Source organism: Oncorhynchus keta, chromosome 28 (genome assembly GCF_023373465.1).
Source record: "Oncorhynchus keta strain PuntledgeMale-10-30-2019 chromosome 28, Oket_V2, whole genome shotgun sequence".
Lineage (NCBI taxonomy): Eukaryota > Metazoa > Chordata > Actinopteri > Salmoniformes > Salmonidae > Oncorhynchus > Oncorhynchus keta.
Genome location: NC_068448.1, coordinates 63,786,577 through 63,795,949, shown reverse-complemented (window position 1 = coordinate 63,795,949; position 9,373 = coordinate 63,786,577). Strand labels below are relative to the sequence as shown.

At 55.6% G+C, this 9,373-nt stretch overlaps 2 long non-coding RNA genes across 2 annotated transcripts; both read left to right on the top strand.

Moving 5' to 3' along the window:
• The first annotated feature begins 121 nt into the window (after window positions 1-121).
• LOC127912857 (uncharacterized) lies at window positions 122-2,639 on the top strand. The gene is made up of 3 exons (XR_008083728.1): window positions 122-497; window positions 912-1,003; window positions 2,108-2,639. It is a non-coding gene; the product is annotated as an uncharacterized LOC127912857 (long non-coding RNA).
• A 420-nt stretch (window positions 2,640-3,059) lies between these two features.
• On the top strand, window positions 3,060-4,105 carry LOC127912858 (uncharacterized). Its single transcript, XR_008083729.1, has 3 exons — window positions 3,060-3,078; window positions 3,493-3,584; window positions 4,066-4,105. It is a non-coding gene; the product is annotated as an uncharacterized LOC127912858 (long non-coding RNA).
• Window positions 4,106-9,373: the final 5,268 nt, after the last annotated feature.

Below are 9,373 nucleotides of genomic sequence, written 5' to 3'. Positions count from 1 at the left end.
ACAAATTCACTCAGTGCTTTGAGCAGTGCTCTCTATAGACAGACTGGGGAGAGCAGAGTGCTGACCACCCTACTAAAGCCAAGGTTAGACTAGGGAGAGCAGAGTGCCCACCACCCTACTAAAGCCAAGGTTAGACTGGGGAGAGCAGAGTGCAGACCACCCTACTAAAGCCAAGGTTAGACTGGGGAGAGCAGAGTGCTGACCACCCTACTAAAGCCAAGGTTAGACTGGGGAGAGCAGAGTGCTGACCACCCTACTAAAGCCAAGGTTAGACTGGGGAGAGCAGAGTGCAGACCACCCTACTAAAGCCAAGGTTAGACTGGGGAGAGCAGAGTGCTGACCACCCTACTAAAGCCAAGGTTAGACTGGGGAGAGCAGAGTGCTGACCACCCTACTAAAGCCAAGGTTAGACTGGGGAGAGCAGAGTGCTGACCACCCTACTAAAGCCAAGGTTAGACTGGGGAAAACAGAGTGCCCACCACCCTACTAAAGCCAAGGTTAGACTGGGGAGAGCAGAGTGCTGACCACCCCACTAAAGCCAAGGTTAGACTGGGGAGAGCAGAGTGCCCACCACCCTACTAAAGCCAAGGTTAGACTGGGGAGAGCAGAGTGCCGACCACCCTACTAAAGCCAAGGTTAGACTGGGGAGAGCAGAGAGCCGACCACCCTACTAAAGCCAAGGTTAGACTGGGGAGAGCAGAGTGCCGACCACCCTACTAAAGCCAAGGTTAGACTGGGGAGAGCAGAGTGCCGACCACCCTACTAAAGCCAAGGTTAGACTGGGGAGAGCAGAGTGCCGACCACACTACTAAAGCCAAGGTTAGACTGGGGAGAGCAGAGTGCCCACCACCCTACTAAAGCCAAGGTTAGACTGGGGAGAGCAGAGTGCAGACCACCCTACTAAAGCCAAGGTTAGACTGGGGAGAGCAGAATGCTGACCACCCTACTAAAGCCAAGGTTAGACTGGGGAGAGCAGAGTGCAGACCACCCTACTAAAGCCAAGGTTAGACTGGGGAGAGCAGAGTGCTGACCACCCTACTAAAGCCAAGGTTAGACTGGGGAGAGCAGAGTGCTGACCACCCTACTAAAGCCAAGGTTAGACTGGGGAGAGCAGAGTGCTGACCACCCTACTAAAGCCAAGGTTAGACTGGGGAAAACAGAGTGCCCACCACCCTACTAAAGCCAAGGTTAGACTGGGGAGAGCAGAGTGCTGACCACCCCACTAAAGCCAAGGTTAGACTGGGGAGAGCAGAGTGCCCACCACCCTACTAAAGCCAAGGTTAGACTGGGGAGAGCAGAGTGCCGACCACCCTACTAAAGCCAAGGTTAGACTGGGGAGAGCAGAGAGCCGACCACCCTACTAAAGCCAAGGTTAGACTGGGGAGAGCAGAGTGCCGACCACACTACGAAAGCCAAGGTTAGACTGGGGAGAGCAGAGTGCTGACCACCCTACTAAAGCCAAGGTTAGACTGGGAAGAGCAGAGTGCTGACCACCCTACTAAAGCCAAGGTTAGACTGGGGAAAACAGAGTGCCCACCACCCTACTAAAGCCAAGGTTAGACTGGGGAGAGCAGAGTGCTGACCACCCTACTAAAGCCAAGGTTAGACTGGGGAGAGCAGAGTGCCCACCACCCTACTAAAGCCAAGGTTAGACTGGGGAGAGCAGAGTGCCGACCACCCTACTAAAGCCAAGGTTAGACTGGGGAGAGCAGAGAGCCGACCACCCTACTAAAGCCCAGGTTAGACTGGGGAGAGCAGAGTGCCGACCACACTACGAAAGCCAAGGTTAGACTGGGGAGAGCAGAGTGCCCACCACCCTACTAAAGCCAAGGTTAGACTGGGGAAAGCAGAGTGCCGACCACCCTACTAAAGCCAAGGTTAGACTGGGGAGAGCAGAGTGCTGACCACCCTACTAAAGCCAAGGTTAGACTGGGGAGAGCAGAGTGCAGACCACCCTACTAAAGCCAAGGTTAGACTGGGGAGAGCAGAGTGCTGACCTCCCTACTAAAGCCAAGGTTAGACTGGGGAGAGCAGAGTGCTGACAACCCTACTAAAGCCAAGGTTAGACTGGGGAGAGCAGAGTGCTGACAACCCTACTAAAGCCAAGGTTAGACTGGGGAGAGCAGAGTGCTGACCACCCCACTAAAGCCAAGGTTAGACTGGGGAGAGCAGAGTGCCCACCACCCTACTAAAGCCAAGGTTAGACTGGGGAGAGCAGAGTGCCGACCACCCTACTAAAGCCAAGGTTAGACTGGGGAGAGCAGAGTGCCCACCACCCTACTAAAGCCAAGGTTAGACTGGGGAAAGCAGAGTGCCGACCACCCTACTAAAGCCAAGGTTTGACTGGGGAGAGCAGAGTGCCCACCACCCTACTAAAGCCAAGGTTAGACTGGGGAGAGCAGAGTGCTGACCACCCTACTAAAGCCAAGGTTAGACTGGGGAGAGCAGAGTGCTGACCACCCTACTAAAGCCAAGGTTAGACTGGGGAAAACAGAGTGCCCACCACCCTACTAAAGCCAAGGTTAGACTGGGGAGAGCAGAGTGCTGACCACCCCACTAAAGCCAAGGTTAGACTGGGGAGAGCAGAGTGCCCACCACCCTACTAAAGCCAAGGTTAGACTGGGGAGAGCAGAGTGCTGACCACCCTACTAAAGCCAAGGTTAGACTGGGGAGAGCAGAGTGCTGACCACCCTACTAAAGCCAAGGTTAGACTGGGGAGAGCAGAGTGCTGACCACCCTACTAAAGCCAAGGTTAGACTGGGGAAACCCTACAGAGTGCCCACCACCCTACTAAAGCCAAGGTTAGACTGGGGAGAGCAGAGTGCTGACCACCCCACTAAAGCCAAGGTTAGACTGGGGAGAGCAGAGTGCCCACCACCCTACTAAAGCCAAGGTTAGACTGGGGAGAGCAGAGTGCCGACCACCCTACTAAAGCCAAGGTTAGACTGGGGAGAGCAGAGTGCCCACCACCCTACTAAAGCCAAGGTTAGACTGGGGAAGCAGAGTGCCGACCACCCCCTACTAAAGCCAAGGTTTGACTGGGGAGAGCAGAGTGCCCACCACCCTACTAAAGCCAAGGTTAGACTGGGGAGAGCAGAGTGCTGACCACCCTACTAAAGCCAAGGTTAGACTGGGGAGAGCAGAGTGCTGACCACCCTACTAAAGCCAAGGTTAGACTGGGGAAAACAGAGTGCCCACCACCCTACTAAAGCCAAGGTTAGACTGGGGAGAGCAGAGTGCTGACCACCCCACTAAAGCCAAGGTTAGACTGGGGAGAGCAGAGTGCCCACCACCCTACTAAAGCCAAGGTTAGACTGGGGAGAGCAGAGTGCCGACCACCCTACTAAAGCCAAGGTTAGACTGGGGAGAGCAGAGAGCCGACCACCCTACTAAAGCCAAGGTTAGACTGGGGAGAGCAGAGTGCTGACCACCCTACTAAAGCCAAGGTTAGACTGGGGAGAGCAGAGTGCTGACCACCCTACTAAAGCCAAGGTTAGACTGGGAAGAGCAGAGTGCTGACCACCCTACTAAAGCCAAGGTTAGACTGGGGAAAACAGAGTGCCCACCACCCTACTAAAGCCAAGGTTAGACTGGAGAGAGCAGAGTGCTGACCACCCTACTAAAGCCAAGGTTAGACTGGGGAGAGCAGAGTGCCCACCACCCTACTAAAGCCAAGGTTAGACTGGGGAGAGCAGAGTGCCGACCACCCTACTAAAGCCAAGGTTAGACTGGGGAGAGCAGAGTGCCGACCACCCTACTAAAGCCAAGGTTAGACTGGGGAGAGCAGAGTGCCCACCACCCTACTAAAGCCAAGGTTAGACTGGGGAAAGCAGAGTTAGACTGGGGAGAGCAGAGTGCCACCCTACTAAAGCCAAGGTTACTAAAGACTGGGGAGAGCAGAGTGCCCACCACCCTACTAAAGCCAAGGTTAGACTGGGGAGAGCAGAGTGCTGACCACCCTACTAAAGCCAAGGTTAGACTGGGGAGAGCAGAGTGCTGACCACCCTACTAAAGCCAAGGTTAGACTGGGGAAAACAGAGTGCCCACCACCCTACTAAAGCCAAGGTTAGACTGGGGAGAGCAGAGTGCCGACCACCCTACTAAAGCCAAGGTTAGACTGGGGAGAGCAGAGTGCCCACCACCCTACTAAAGCCAAGGTTAGACTGGGGAGAGCAGAGTGCCGACCACCCTACTAAAGCCAAGGTTAGACTGGGGAGAGCAGAGTGCCGACCACCCTACTAAAGCCAAGGTTAGACTGGGGAGAGCAGAGTGCCGACCACACTACGAAAGCCAAGGAGCAGAGTGCCGACCACCCTACTAAAGCCAAGGTTAGACTGGGGAGAGCAGAGTGCTGACCACCCTACTAAAGCCAAGGTTAGACTGGGAAGAGCAGAGTGCTGACCACCCTACTAAAGCCAAGGTTAGACTGGGGAAAAGTGCAGCCAGTTAGCCCACCACCCTACTAAAGCCAAGGTTAGACTGGGGAGAGGGGAGAGCAGAGTGCCGACCACCCTACTAAAGCAGAGTGGGGAGAGCAGAGTGCCCACCACCCTACTAAAGCCAAGGTTAGACTGGGGAGAGCAGAGTGCCCACCACCCTACTAAAGCCAAGGTTAGACTGGGGAGAGCAGAGTGCCGACCACCCTACTAAAGCCAAGGTTAGACTGGGGAGAGCAGAGGTTAGACTGGGGAGAGCAGAGTGCACCACCCTACTAAAGCCAAGGTTAGACTGGGGAGAGCAGAGTGCCGACCACCCTACTAAAGCCAAGGTTAGACTGGGGAGAGCAGAGTGCCCACCACCCTACTAAAGCCAAGGTTACTGGGACTGGGGAGAGCAGAGTGCCCACCACCCTACTAAAGCCAAGGTTAGACTGGGGAGAGCAGAGTGCTGACCACCCTACTAAAGCCAAGGTTAGACTGGGGAGAGCAGAGTGCCCACCACCCTACTAAAGCCAAGGTTAGACTGGGGAGAGCAGAGTGCCGACCACCCTACTAAAGCCAAGGTTAGACTGGGGAGAGCAGAGAGCCGACCACCCTACTAAAGCCCAGGTTAGACTGGGGAGAGCAGAGTGCCGACCACACTACTAAAGCCAAGGTTAGACTGGGGAGAGCAGAGTGCCCACCACCCTACTAAAGCCAAGGTTAGACTGGGGAAAGCAGAGTGCCGACCACCCTACTAAAGCCAAGGTTTGACTGGGGAGAGCAGAGTGCCCACCACCCTACTAAAGCCAAGGTTAGACTGGGGAGAGCAGAGTGCTGACCACCCTACTAAAGCCAAGGTTAGACTGGGGAGAGCAGAGTGCAGACCACCCTACTAAAGCCAAGGTTAGACTGGGGTTAGAGGGGAGAGCAGAGTGCCCACCACCCTACTAAAGCCAAGGTTAGACTGGGGAGAGCAGAGTGCCCACCACCCTACTAAAGCCAAGGTTAGACTGGGGAGAACCTACTAAAGCCAAGGTTAGACTGGGGAGAGCAGAGTGCCGACCACCCTACTAAAGCCAAGGTTAGACTGGGGAGAGCAGAGTGCCGACCACCCTACTAAAGCCAAGGTTAGACTGGGGAGAGCAGAGTGCCCACCACCCTACTAAAGCCAAGGTTAGACTGGGGAGAGCAGAGTGCCCACCACCCTACTAAAGCCAAGGTTAGACTGGGGAGAGCAGAGTGCCGACCACCCTACTAAAGCCAAGGTTAGACTGGGGAGAGCAGAGTGCCCACCACCCTACTAAAGCCAAGGTTAGACTGGGGAGAGCAGAGTGCCGACCACCCTACTAAAGCCAAGGTTAGACTGGGGAGAGCAGAGTGCAGCCAGGTGCTGGGGAGAGCGACCACCCTACTAAAGCCAAGGTTTGACTGGGGAGAGCAGAGTGCCCACCACCCTACTAAAAGCCAAGGTTAGACTGGGGAGAGCAGAGTGCCGACCACCCTACTAAAGCCAAGGTTAGACTGGGGAGAGAGCAGAGTGCCGACCACCCTACTAAAGCCAAGGTTAGACTGGGGAGAGCAGAGTGCCCACCACCCTACTAAAGGGGAGAGCAGAGTGCCCACCACCCTACTAAAGCCAAGTTAGACTGGGGAGAGCAGAGTGCCCACCACCCTACTAAAGCCAAGGTTAGACTGGGGAGAGAGCAGAGTGCCGACCACCCTACTAAAGCCAAGGTTAGACTGGGGAGAGCAGAGTGCCGACCACCCTACTAAAGCCAAGGTTAGACTGGGGAGAGCAGAGTGCCGACCACCCTACTAAAGCCAAGGTTAGACTGGGGAGAGCAGAGTGCCGACCACCCTACTAAAGCCAAGGTTAGACTGGGGAGAGCAGAGTGCCCACCACCCTACTAAAGCCAAGGTTAGACTGGGGAGAGCAGAGTGCCGACCACCCTACTAAAGCCAAGGTTAGACTGGGGAGAGCAGAGTGCCGACCACCCTACTAAAGCCAAGGTTAGACTGGGGAGAGCAGAGTGCCCACCACCCTACTAAAGCCAAGGTTATACTGGGGAGAGCAGAGTGCCGACCACCCTACTAAAGCCAAGGTTAGACTGGGGAGAGCAGAGTGCCGACCACCCTACTAAAGCCAAGGTTAGACTGGGGAGAGCAGAGGTGCCTGGGAGAGCACCACCCCTACTAAAGCCAAGGTGCCGACCACCCTACTAAAGCCAAGGTTAGACTGGGGAGAGCAGAGTGCCGACCACCCTACTAAAGCCAAGGTTAGACTGGGGAGAGCAGAGTGCCCACCACCCTACTAAAGCCAAGGTTAGACTGGGGAGAGAGCAGCCAAGGTTAGCTGGGGAGAGCAGAGTGCGACCACCCTACTAAAGCCAAGGTTAGACTGGGGAGAGCAGAGTGCCCACCACCCTACTAAAGCCAAGGTTAGACTGGGGAGAGCAGAGTGCCCACCACCCTACTAAAGCCAAGGTTAGACTGGGGAGAGCAGAGTGCCGACCACCCTACTAAAGCCAAGGTTAGACTGGGGAGAGCAGAGTGCCGACCACCCTACTAAAGCCAAGGTTAGACTGGGGAGAGCAGAGTGCCCACCACCCTACTAAAGCCAAGGTTAGACTGGGGAGAGCAGAGTGCCCACCACCCTACTAAAGCCAAGGTTAGACTGGGGAGAGCAGAGTGCCGACCACCCTACTAAAGGTTAGCCAAGGTTAGACTGGGGAGCAGCAGAGTGCCGATGCCACCCTACTAAAGCAGAGTGCCGACCACCCTACTAAAGCCAAGGTTAGACTGGGAGAGAGAGTGCAGAGTGCCTGGGGAGAGCACCACCCTACTAAAGCCAAGGTTAGACTGGGGAGAGCAGAGTGCCGACCACCCTACTAAAGCCAAGGTTAGACTGGGGAGAGCAGAGAGCCGACCACCCTACTAAAGCCAAGGTTAGACTGGGGAGAGCAGAGTGCCCACCACCCTACTAAAGCCAAGGTTAGACTGGGGAGAGCAGAGTGCCGACCACCCTACTAAAGCCAAGGTTAGACTGGGGAGAGCAGAGTGCCGACCACCCTACTAAAGCCAAGGTTAGACTGGGGAGAGCAGAGTGCCGACCACCCTACTAAAGCCAAGGTTAGACTGGGGAGAGCAGAGTGCCGACCACCCTACTAAAGCCAAGGTTAGACTGGGGAGAGCAGAGTGCCGACCACCCTACTAAAGCCAAGGTTAGACTGGGGAGAGCAGAGTGCCGACCACCCTACTAAAGCCAAGGTTAGACTGGGGAGAGCAGAGTGCCGACCACCCTACTAAAGCCAAGGTTAGACTGGGGAGAGCAGAGTGCCCACCACCCTACTAAAGCCAAGGTTAGACTGGGGAGAGCAGAGTGCCCACCACCCTACTAAAGCCAAGGTTAGACTGGGGCAGAGCAGAGTGGGGAGAGCAGAGTGCCCACCACCCTACTAAAGCCAAGGTTAGACTGGGGAGAGCAGAGTGCCCACCACCCTACTAAAGCCAAGGTTAGACTGGGGAGAGCAGAGTGCCGACCACCCTACTAAAGCCAAGGTTAGACTGGGGAGAGCAGAGTGCCGACCACCCTACTAAAGCCAAGGTTAGACTGGGGAGAGCAGAGTGCCAAGGTTACCACCCTACTAAAGCCAAGGTTAGACTGGGGAGAGCAGAGTGCCGACCACCCTACTAAAGCCAAGGTTGGGGAGAGCAGAGTGCCCACCACCCTACTAAAGCCAAGGTTAGACTGGGGAGAGCAGAGTGCCAAGGTTAGACCACCCTACTAAAGCCAAGGTTAGACTGGGGAGAAACAGAGTGCCCACCACCCTACTAAAGCCAAGGTTAGACTGGGGAGAGCAGAGTGCCGACCACCCTACTAAAGCCAAGGTTAGACTGGGGAGAGCAGAGTGCCGACCACCCTACTAAAGCCAAGGTTAGACTGGGAGAGCAGAGTGCCCACCACCCTACTAAAGCCAAGGTTAGACTGGGGAGAGCAGAGTGCCCCACCCTACTAAAGCCAAGGTTAGACTGGGGAGAGCAGAGTACTAAAGCCGGGACCACCACTACTAAAGCCAAGGTTAGACTGGGGAGAGCAGAGTGCCCACCACCCTACTAAAGCCAAGGTTAGACTGGGGAGAAGCAGAGTGCCGACCACCCTACTAAAGCCAAGGTTTGACTGGGGAGAGCAGAGGTGCCAGAGTGCCGACCACCCTACTAAAGCCAAGGTTAGACTGGGGAGAGCAGAGTGCCCACCACCCTACTAAAGCCAAGGTTAGACTGGGGAGAGCAGAGTGCCGACCACCCTACTAAAGCCAAGGTTAGACTGGGGAGAGCAGAGTGCCCACCACCCTACTAAAGCCAAGGTTAGACTGGGGAGAGCAGAGTGCCAGAGTGCACCACCCTACTAAAGCCAAGGTTAGACTGGGGAGAGCAGAGTGCCGCCACCACCCTACTAAAGCCAAGGTTAGACTGGGGAGAGCAGAGTGCCCACCACCCTACTAAAGCCAAGGTTAGACTGGGGAGAGCAGAGTGCCGACCACCCTACTAAAGCCAAGGTTAGACTGGGGAGAGCAGAGTGCCGACCACCCTACTAAAGCCAAGGTTAGACTGGGGAGAGCAGAGTGCCCACCACCCTACTAAAGCCAAGGTTAGACTGGGGAGAGCAGACCACCCTACTAAAGCCAAGGTTCGCCAGACCACCCTACTAAAGCCAAGGTTAGACTGGGGAGAGCAGAGTGCCGACCACCCTACTAAAGCCAAGGTTAGACTGGGGAGAGCAGAGTGCCGACCACCCTACTAAAGCCAAGGTTAGACTGGGGAGAGCAGAGTGCCGACCACCCTACTAAAGCCAAGGTTAGCGGAGTAAAACCACTCAACTTGATTCTTTCAGGGCTTGTCAGTCTTCCCTGCTACCACTTCAGTCATGGTGATTTGCCGCTGCTATGGTAACT